The sequence below is a fragment of the Perna viridis genome, chromosome 10 (genome assembly GCF_037379345.1).
Source record: "Perna viridis isolate PV_CMFRI_1.1 ecotype Kerala chromosome 10, ASM3737934v1, whole genome shotgun sequence".
Lineage (NCBI taxonomy): Eukaryota > Metazoa > Mollusca > Bivalvia > Mytilida > Mytilidae > Perna > Perna viridis.
In genome coordinates this window covers 7,224,642-7,235,002 of record NC_142454.1, presented here as the reverse complement: position 1 = coordinate 7,235,002, position 10,361 = coordinate 7,224,642, and the positions used below count along the sequence as shown (strand labels likewise).

At 32.2% G+C, this 10,361-nt stretch overlaps 1 long non-coding RNA gene across 4 annotated transcripts; it reads right to left on the bottom strand.

Moving 5' to 3' along the window:
* Nucleotides 1-2,787: 2,787 nt before the first annotated feature.
* Nucleotides 2,788-8,055, bottom strand: LOC148604330 (uncharacterized). Of its 4 annotated transcripts, XR_015916167.1 has the most exons (4): nt 8,010-8,048; nt 5,554-5,608; nt 4,540-4,781; nt 2,788-3,264 (listed from the first exon to the last, which is right to left on the bottom strand). It is a non-coding gene; the product is annotated as an uncharacterized LOC148604330 (long non-coding RNA). The 4 variants fall into 4 exon arrangements; XR_015916168.1 differs by lacking the exon at nt 4,540-4,781 and having other exon boundaries at nt 5,162-5,608; nt 8,010-8,055; XR_015916166.1 differs by lacking the exon at nt 4,540-4,781 and having other exon boundaries at nt 8,010-8,035.
* Nucleotides 8,056-10,361: the final 2,306 nt, after the last annotated feature.

Here is a 10,361-nt window from a genome sequence, read left to right as displayed (position 1 = left end):
ACTAAACACCAGAAAGATATGCTGAGAATTCCTTCTATAAAAATAAACATATTTTTAATTACATGGTATTATGTCTTCAGCATATTGTAAGAATTAAGCTTTTATATCTGTACAAGAATAAGCATTTTGAGATAATAAAATCATAAAATATTGATATTGCGATTTAGATGGCTAATGCTGTATGATGTGTCAATGCTGTCTTCCTCTTTTGTTTTTGTCATCTTTGTTGTCAGTGACATTCCCTGTTTTATTATATTATCTTGAGTAATAGGGAATGAATATGTATAAACTTTTAATACAAATTTGCATATCATAGAACAAGGTTGCTATAAATTGTAGCCCCAGCTGTTTAATGAGATGTGTTGACCAAAATGGCCATTTTCATCATTTTGGTTTGTTTTAATGCTCGATTTTTAAACCCTGCAAAGTTCTGCATTTTACCAGGGTTAAGTATTTCAAGTATTATATTTGTTATTTTTACAAACTTTCCGCATTTGTTTGTTTGTTTGTTTTTGTTTTTTTTCCTAAAAAAATACTTAACTTTTTCAAATTAAATCCATTACCGGAAGAAGTAACATCTTTTAACAAAATTAAGGTCAAAGTCTTTGTAAAATTATTCTTCCACAGTAGAGTATCTTTCTTCATAAGGAAGATTAAGGTATTCCCTGTCATCAAGATTTTTAGTAAAACATTTTTCAATAAGTTTTCTTGAGTTGACTTGTTAAAATAAATCATCTTCATGAGTAACAATAGTTAAGGGTTATAAAGAAACAATGTTGATTTTTTTCAAATATCTGTATAGTATTAAAACCCAGAACATGTACATGTAGCAGATGCATCAATATGATAAACATCCCTGCTTTCATGGAAATGTTTACCAATTTTGGTCATGCTATTTTCGATGTTATTCGATTACAGAAATCAAACAAATCTGAATATGTAATTAAAAGAGTAATCAAGGGAACCAATGGTAGACGAAAGTGGAAGGGAAAACTATGGCACGGTGAGCAAATCAGTTGTCATGGTGCAGATAGATACACCTTAACGATCCACGAGTTCATGATCATAAAACTTCTGTAGTGATGGCTTAATCTTGTAGCAACATAACTCTGTTTCAGAAGCTTAATTGTAAGAAGTCTAGCGCAATTCAAAAAAGTCTGTGCAGTTAGGCAAGCTCTTCAACAAACGGTCGGCGTTCCAGTGCGAACATATTGTGCTTCTCTACTTGCTGACCTATTCCTTCACTTTTATGAGGCTGACTTTATAGCTAATCTGATCCAAAAGAAAGAATATCGTTTAGCTAGATCCTTTAATCTCGGTTTCTGCTATATAGATGAGTATTATCTTTAAACAATCTTAATTTTGGGGATTTGATACATTGCATCTATCCCAAAGAACTTGAGAAAAAGGATATTACAGACACTGTGAAGTCAGCCTCATATCTTGACCTACACTTAGAAACCTATGGTAAAGGAAAACTATTGACCAAACTTTACGACTAACGTGATGACTTTTTCATTCAAAATTGTCAACTTTTGTTTCATCTGTGGCAACATCCCTTCAGCACCTGCGTATGGAGTGTTCATATCACAACTCGTACGTTTTGCCAGAGCTTGCCGAAACTACGCAGACTTTGTATCGCGCTAGAATTCTAACAAATATGCTTCTGGAGCAGGATTATGTTCAAGTTTTATGGTCGTCATCATGAACTCGTGGATCGTTACGGTGTATCCATCTGCGACATGAAAACTGATTTGTTCAACGTGTCAGTTTTCCTTTCCTCTTTCGTCTACCCAGGACTTTACTTTTTATGAGCAACTCGGTGGGTGTTTCTAGAAAAGCAGAGGACGCTTACCCTACCGGTGTACCTGGTCCATGCTCCCAGTTTTTAGTGGAATCCGAGTTGCTCATTTGCTTTTTTTATGATTTTAATTACATTATGTTTTTTGTTGTGTATGTCTGTTTTCCATGTCTGGTCTAGATCTTTGTCCCTGGATTACATTCTTGGATTGATTACCGCTATAACCTTGGTTCCCTTGATTACTCTTGTATAATGTTTGAGTTGTAATATGAAAACTCCGTACGCAGGTGGTGAAGGTATATTGCCACAGATGAAAGGAAAGTTCACAATACGGAATGAAAAGTCATCGTGTTTGTTGAAAAAGAAATCCATGCTTTTGTGAGTGTACAACTTAGATACAGTTGCCAAGTTGCCCTTTTCTACATATATAATTCAAAAACTTAAGTAATATGGAAAAAAATGTGGCCTGAAGCTCAAAAGGAAAGCTTTACAAAAGTTTCCAGTGAGTTATATTTACATTTACTCTTTATTATAGTTTAACAACCGAAAAAACATCAAAATGTTTTTTATATTTATAGTTATCTTGAAAACATGAAAACAAACAACTTTATCCTTATGATGAAGCCTTTGAAAGTTTCTTTATGGTTCAAGTTCTTAGAAAAGTCCTGATGAGAGTAACTGCTCTTGGAAGGCGTGTGGATATTAAGCTAATTTCTTGAAAACTAGAATTGCTAGCAAGAAACGTCAAGTTAAATAAAATTATGAAAACTGCATGTCTTTCCCATTTTTAAAAAATATATATATTAAAAAATGAAAATGTAACTTCTAATTGAAGAAGTTATCTTACTGACAAAGCCTGCTACAGTTCTGTTCGGTTGAAGTCTAATTAGAGTTGTTTCATGTGTAAGGCAAAAAAAAGACGATTTTTTCCCCATTTTCAGCTAATATTTTAAAATCCATAATATATGTACATATAGATAGATAGATATTTTATTTTATTTTTTTTGGTGCAGCTTGGCATATATAAACATATCACATTCATACACAGTTATTATACAAAATTTTTATGTTTTTTTATCAACCAGCCTTTAGAGGCTATCATTTTATTACAATTATAAAATATAAATTTAAAATCTTTTTCTAACTTTCAATTTTAGGCTAAAACTTTTCATATTATCTATAAACAATATGATTGATTCACCATTGATTCCCACTTTTCAGACCCATTCTCGACATCTCTATAAACAATTTTTTCCAAAAGTTTACCCAGTCTGGGAAAGAATACTCAATTTCCCAAAACCCATTTAGTAGATTTCCTACAGATATGCCCTCCTGAATAAGTCCTGTCTCGAAGGTTTTGTGATTTTCAATAAGTTTTGAGCACTCATCATAAGTACTCTGCATATATATATTGCTGACCACTCGAAGTTGTTCTAGCAAGACGACTACCATTGTGGCTCCAACTAAAATGACACAAATGATATCACATTGTAATTAATAACGAACAAAATTAAATACGTTGATAAATCGTTATTTTTAATCTCGATTAAAAAAAAATGTCACAATTAAATATCACATCATTATTTTCGTACCAAGTCGTTTATTAATACTTTTTGTGCGCTGTATTGTCTGTTTTGTTGAATGCTGATATATATATATTTTCCTAACTGAGATTCGCAGTAATAAAAATTTTCACCATATGCCGAGACCAAAACCGAAACAAGATGAATATTTAAGAGTATTCAAGGGAACCAAGGTTATAGCGGTAATCAGAAGAATGTAATCCAGGGACAAAGATCAGAGATGGAAAGCAGACATACACAACAAAGAACATGAAGTAACTAAAATTAGTAAGTGAAATATAATTTGTACATGCATAACTTGTTGTTTTTTTTTCTATAAAATATATATGACACCATGGGCATATTGAATTATATTAATATAAACAATTTCTTTTCTCTTTCAAATAAATCAATTTCAATTAAATGTAAAAAGTCATACATAACACAAGCATATTTTGTTTTTAAGAAATTTGTTTAGAAAATGAGATGCTTTACAGGTAACACAAAACAACACACTTGGGGGTCAAAATCAAACATTTCGTGCTGAAAAATCCGAGAGTAAAATTGTTCGGTAAGAAATGAAGAATACAGCCAAAATATTTACAGGCATATCATGCTTCGTGAAGAAGGAGTATATGTATGTCTTATAAAAAATGAAAATGGCTATAGTTAAAGAATTAAGGTTAAGTTTTATACTGGTTAGATGAAGTTAAAGAGCAACTCACTTGATGTACATAAAATTTCGTACTAAATACATTATGAAGTGACAAAAAACAAGAAAAGAGATAAAAGAGAAAGAAATTGGCAATAATTACTATGTATATATAGTCCAATAAATCAGCCACAAAGGGCAAATTAATTTCTCTTTAATTCCGATAAAATGGGTTTAAAAATGCCGTTATTGCAATACATACTTCAAACCAAATAAGTAATTTCTCATTTATGTGATTATCTCTTCAAATCAATATCTGCGTCCCATTCTTCAGTTTCGGATTTTGGTATCGGCTTATTGGGGAAACATCATAATTTGTACCCGATCTTCGGAGGAAAGTCGGAATTGATAAACGGTCCTGTAGTTTGTTTTTTTTTTTGTTTTTTGTTTTTTTTTTTTTTTGTTTTTTTGTTTTTTGTTTTTGTTTTTTGTTTTTTTGTTTTGTTTTGTTTGTTTGTTTTTACCTGTTAATAGAATAAATTCTAAGAATGGACAAATAAGAAGGATAACGAGAAACCACATCAAAACTGGAAGTCGGTGTTCCCGGACACATTCATAAATATAGTTGCAATTTAGTAGTTTGTCGGCCTTCTCCATCAGATGTTTTATAGTTTCGTCAGACTCTTTAAGCCATTTGCGAAGAGATTTTTCTACTTTATCTAGTTGGATGATAATTTTTGAATTACTTTTACTTCTTTGAACAATTCTGAAACAATATTAGAAAATTTTTTTAAACGTTTAAAAACATTTTACTTGTTAAATCGACCAATACAAGGATGGAAGCAAAATATCAATGTATTAGAAATACATTGTTAAGACTTTCATTGAAATGAATACGGAGTGACTGATATGGGAAAAAAGTAAGTTCATTGTGTTTTAGGAACCAACTATTTCACTGAAGCGTCAGCCTGGGGAATGTTTTGTCCTGAGGTACGATGAAGTCTCGGTTTATGGTTAATTCTTTGATTTATTGATTTTGTACGTCCTATGACATTTCATGCATTCCAGAATGAGCTAGCTTTACTCGCTGAGCATGATTGTTTTGTCTTGCTCACAGAAGCAACAGCCTTCAGGTTGATATGTTACCTTTACTGGACACATTGTTCTGAATCCAAGATAATCAGTCGTCACTATATCTCAAATATGCTGCTTACACTGCGGAGAACCAGCCACTTCTAATTGAAACGTCTTTGGTAGGACTGGATCAGGGATCAAACCCCTCCTCGACCTTTCGCACTCGAAGCGATCACGCTGCGACGAGGCCATCAATGCGGTTGCTTATGATCTTTGAAATTCGATATGTCATATTAAAAAAGATTTGATATTTTTACAGTAATGGGTAAATCAAAAAGTGAATATAATTAAAGAAAACTAATTATAAGTATCAGGGATTTTTTATTTTTATTGAATTAAATTCTTATCGTTCTTTTTCTTTTTTTTTTTTTTTTTTTTGTATGAATAATAAAAAACCGACTCACCTGACCTGTGCACAACCTGGATCATTTTCATAATTGCAATAGGTCGCTATTTTATCTGAAAAAAAATGCTTTATTGTGACGACTTGTGCGGCAACCACTACTTTGAACTAATATTGAAGACTTCGCACTCATGAAAGGGGAGATTATCAAATGATTGTACAGAGAATGCACTAATTTATACAATGAGTAAAGCGCAAGCTAAGTTAACATTGACATACTGCCGATCACGATCAGATCAAATTTATCATCCGGCCAATGATCGACCTTTACCTGTTATTACGTCGACATGCTAGACCAAATTATGTTCGATCCTTGACCCGACAAGATCTTTCCAATAGTGAATACGTTAGTAAAAAGAAATTAAATTCATTAAATAAAACAGAAATACTTTGGTTATGCAATGGTTGATAGGCGACTACTGTTTTGTGGTTGACATGATGAGAAATGTTGCCAAGACCCCAAAGACAGATATCACAGAAATAGGCGAATAGCTTAATTAACATTTTAAAGTTCATATCGATTCACTAGTTGTAAACCTTCATGCATAACTTGGTTTACGTCATATTCCACATTTTACTTCGATATGGTATGTTCGATGATTCAAAGCCTTTACAAACTATGCGCTCTTCATCAACTACACTAAACTAATAACAGAGCTAATAAGGTAGCTGAAGGGATATAACAACATTACCAAACTGATTCTAAGATTATAGTGGAAATCAAAAGAATGTAATCCAGGTACCAAAAACCAGAAAGACTTGGAAATTAGACACACACAACAAAGAACATGAAATAGCCAAAATAATACATACAAAGTAACAAAAGTAAATGAACAACTCGGACTCCACTAAAAACACTGGGAGCATGGCAAGTGCATCGGAAGGGAAGGGTCCTCTGCTATTGTAGAATATCCATGGAGTTGCCAAATATAAATCTGACTATGTACCGACGTTTCCGATAGGAATGGTTGGTTAAACAAGGTTTTATAGCGCTTCCATCAGGTTTCACTATTTCCGATATATTTCAACACAGCCAAGTGATACATAAGCTTTTGAATTAGGAATGTTATTAAGTATGTAGGCATTTCCTCATGATGTTGGGAAAGTTTTTTTTTCTTTTGTCATTCCAAAATATTGTACCAAATAAAACACATGTAAGAAGTAAGACATTATTTTTTTATTTTATTATTTTTATTGAATAATAGGTCATCAAATGTCCAAGGCAAACTTTGTGACAAGTTTCACGAGTAGTTTCATTTATTGCTGGTCTTCTGGCAATCAAGTACTGCGCAATCCTGTGTGCCTATGAATAAACAATTTTGTGCTTTTTGTCCATGGAAACATTGATTTTGGAAATTATATAATCAGAGGTAAAAAACTGATCTTTGTAGTACTTTTGTGCTATCAGCAAGATATGAATATAAATCAGATTATCACATTCTTTTCTGGAACCTTTTATATTTCAGGTGTAACGTCGAGTGAAAGTCGATTGAATTGAATTTGGTTGAGTAATGATCGTTATTGGTTGTTTTAGTTTTAAAATGTATCAAGCAAGTAGTTGAAGTAACCAGGGAGCAATCCTTTTTTGATTGAGTTAATGTTTGTCAAAGGTGGAACAGGATTATGTTGATCAGAAGATATTAATCGAGTAAAGTTCGGGATTCTTGATAAGTTGGTTTAACTTGCAGTATTACAAATGTCGTAATACCTAAAATACCGAGGCCACAATATGTATTTAGTTCTAAAGTTTAATTACCGCTGTCATATTTGACCAACTATTCAGACAGTGAAATCTTAATATGACACCTTTATGATAGAAAGGATTTTATCGGCGTTCTTTTGGGTAGATGCGATGTATCAAATCCCCGAAATTAGGATTATGTAAAACTATGTAACAATGTAATATATACTATAAGGTCTATAATTTTACTACAGTGTTAGCTAAAAACAACTTAAATAATATAACTGCTTGCACAAATAGTTATCTCTGCTTTCTATGCGATTATTGGTAAAATAAAATGTAAAAAAATCGAAAATCCCAAAGCATTTCGTATAAAAATCATGATGGTATATGAATAAGGAATTGTTACGATTGAAATATCTAAAAGTGTGGTAGACATTGTCCAAACCGTACGAGTACAAAGTGAATACGACTTGATTCAATAGTAAATAGAAAAGTCAAGCTCAAATGCAATCAGTAAATGTGATTTGGCAGTGCTACATAGCTGCGGTTTTAAATTGTCAATATAATTAGAAAAGTTATAGAGGAGGGGATACAAAAATACCACCATTGTCAAATATAAAATCCATATTTTTCATCACACAAAACTTATATATATATTACTTCTTTTACATTCATTTTACCAATTATCGCATAGAAAGCAGAGTTGTTTATTTGTACAAGCAGTTATATTGGTAAAATTATAGAACTCACAGTTTAAAAAAAAGGGAACTTACACAAGTTGGTAAGTGGAACACACTACACAGTCCAATTTTATCAAGGAAGTTAATTACATTGTACTCCTACGATTCACTGCACATATTTAATCACTCGGGAGACGATTTTGGTAACTCACACACTAGAACAAAGAGATATATGTTCAAATTATATTCTAATTAAACAAGCGACACTACGGACGTTTTAAAGGACATATTTGATCGGGCTTGGGGTTGAGTTCTTGTTTTGTATTTTGTAAGAACTATGGTGTTTGCTTAATTTGTATTATAACTATTTTAAGAAGCATTGAAAGCGGGATAAAGGTTTTGGTGATTGAAATCGAGTTTAATGTAAATTATAATCACAGTTTGTTAAAAGATTTGTGAAAATGGTTAAAGAGCCTAAAACAATGTATTTTTGAATGCATTAAATTGGTTTTTAATAAACCTGTAGCAAGCTTTTCTTCTTTATCAATAAACCAAAATGAAATGTGAAGAAGTCGGATCTGCCAGGTGACCCCGTATACGATTTAAAGCATTAACATAAACACTACGCAGCCAAATGTGCCACACATGAGAACCGCACGAAAGGCAATATATGACTATCATATAAATTTAGCGCAACATCTGTAGTCTTACTACGACAGTTGTTACCCCGTAGTGGTATTACTTTGATGTGGATCCTGAAAAATTCGGAGATCTCCTCACCTATCCCAATTCAAGATAATTATCAGGAAACAATATCATCAAGACCTATGATTTTCAACTCTTTATACTTCTACTCCCAATGTTTAGTTTAAATTACGAGTCAAAACTATTATACATAATTGCTGCTCTAGAAAAGACGGTAGATATACGTAGCACTTGGTAGAAATTCCTTATACTTTGTGCAAATACGATTCGAAATCATCTTCCAAATATACCGAAGACGACACACAAAGATGAGCATCAAATAACCTAAATAACACGTACAAATAAAAAAAAGTAAATGAGTAAATAAACTCGGACTCATGGGAGCATGGACCCGATGCACCGGTAGGGAAAGTGTCCTCTGCTTTTCTAGAAACCCCCACCGATTTGGTCATAAAAAGTCTTGTAGATGTTGTAGACGAAAGAGGGAAGGAAAACTATGACACGTTGAACATATCAGTTATCATGGTGCAGATGGATACCCAGTCACGATCTACGAGATCATGATGGCGACCATGAAACGTCTGTAGTGATGACTTCAATCTTGGAGAAACATAACCCTGTTGCAGAAGCATAATTGTACGAAGTCAAGCGCGGTACAAAAGGTTTGTGTATTTACGGCAAGCTCTGGTATAACTTATGAGTTGTTATATGAAAACTCCATACGCAGGTGCTGAAGGCCTGTGTCAAATTAATACTAAAATTATTTCAAAACAATAATCAAAGTCAAAAATTGACAATTCTGTGTATTTTCAAATATAGAAAAGAAATCGGAAGCTGAAGAGCCGTCAGTGAGACAGTAACCTTACCATCCGAAAAAGAAAACAGATAGAGTTTAATTTATATTCAATTTCAAAATTATATTAAATGCAAACAATATACGAAGTTTAAAACACAAAAACATGTACCAAACAAGTAAAGTTCGAAACTAAATCATGTTCACTACAACATTTGTTTACCTATTTATATTTTAGTGAGAGTGTATCATTTAAATACGTTTTAATCGAAAACACATGTTTTTCATGGTAGTCCTGAGCAAATCAAAAGCACATGAAAAACATATGAAAAAAATACGTTGCATTTTTCTTATGTAAAGAAGCATACGTGTTAGATTAAATACTAAAATAACCCGTTTTGGATATTTTTGTTCAAAGGGAGTTTTATTTTTATTGTTGTAATCAGACTGTAATGAAAAAATAATTACAGTTACAATTACAATTACAAGGTATTTTGAAAAGTGATTGAATGAATTAGACTGTATGTTACGAGATCTAGGTTTAAACAATGATAACAACGTTTACTTGAGAATGTTATCGGACACAGCGGATTAAGGATTACAATTACAAATTTCTCAGCTATAAATCCATGGGCAACACACACACCCTACCACATTTGTTCACTTTTTTATAACCTATAGAACAAGAAATAATTTGTTTGCCATCTTGCAATTACTGCAAAGTACAAACATTTTCAATTCAAAGTATACAAAGCCGTGATTTTTTATTTTTTTCAGAATTTTCATCTCTTATTATCATTACTGAACTTACAAATATCAAAATAACTGTTTTTTTATACTAAATTATCCTCCAGTATTACTGCTTTATGTTGACTCCTAGCATTACAATACTTATTTATGTCTTATTGCGGTTAAAATAAAACCCTACCCCAAAACAACACAGTGAT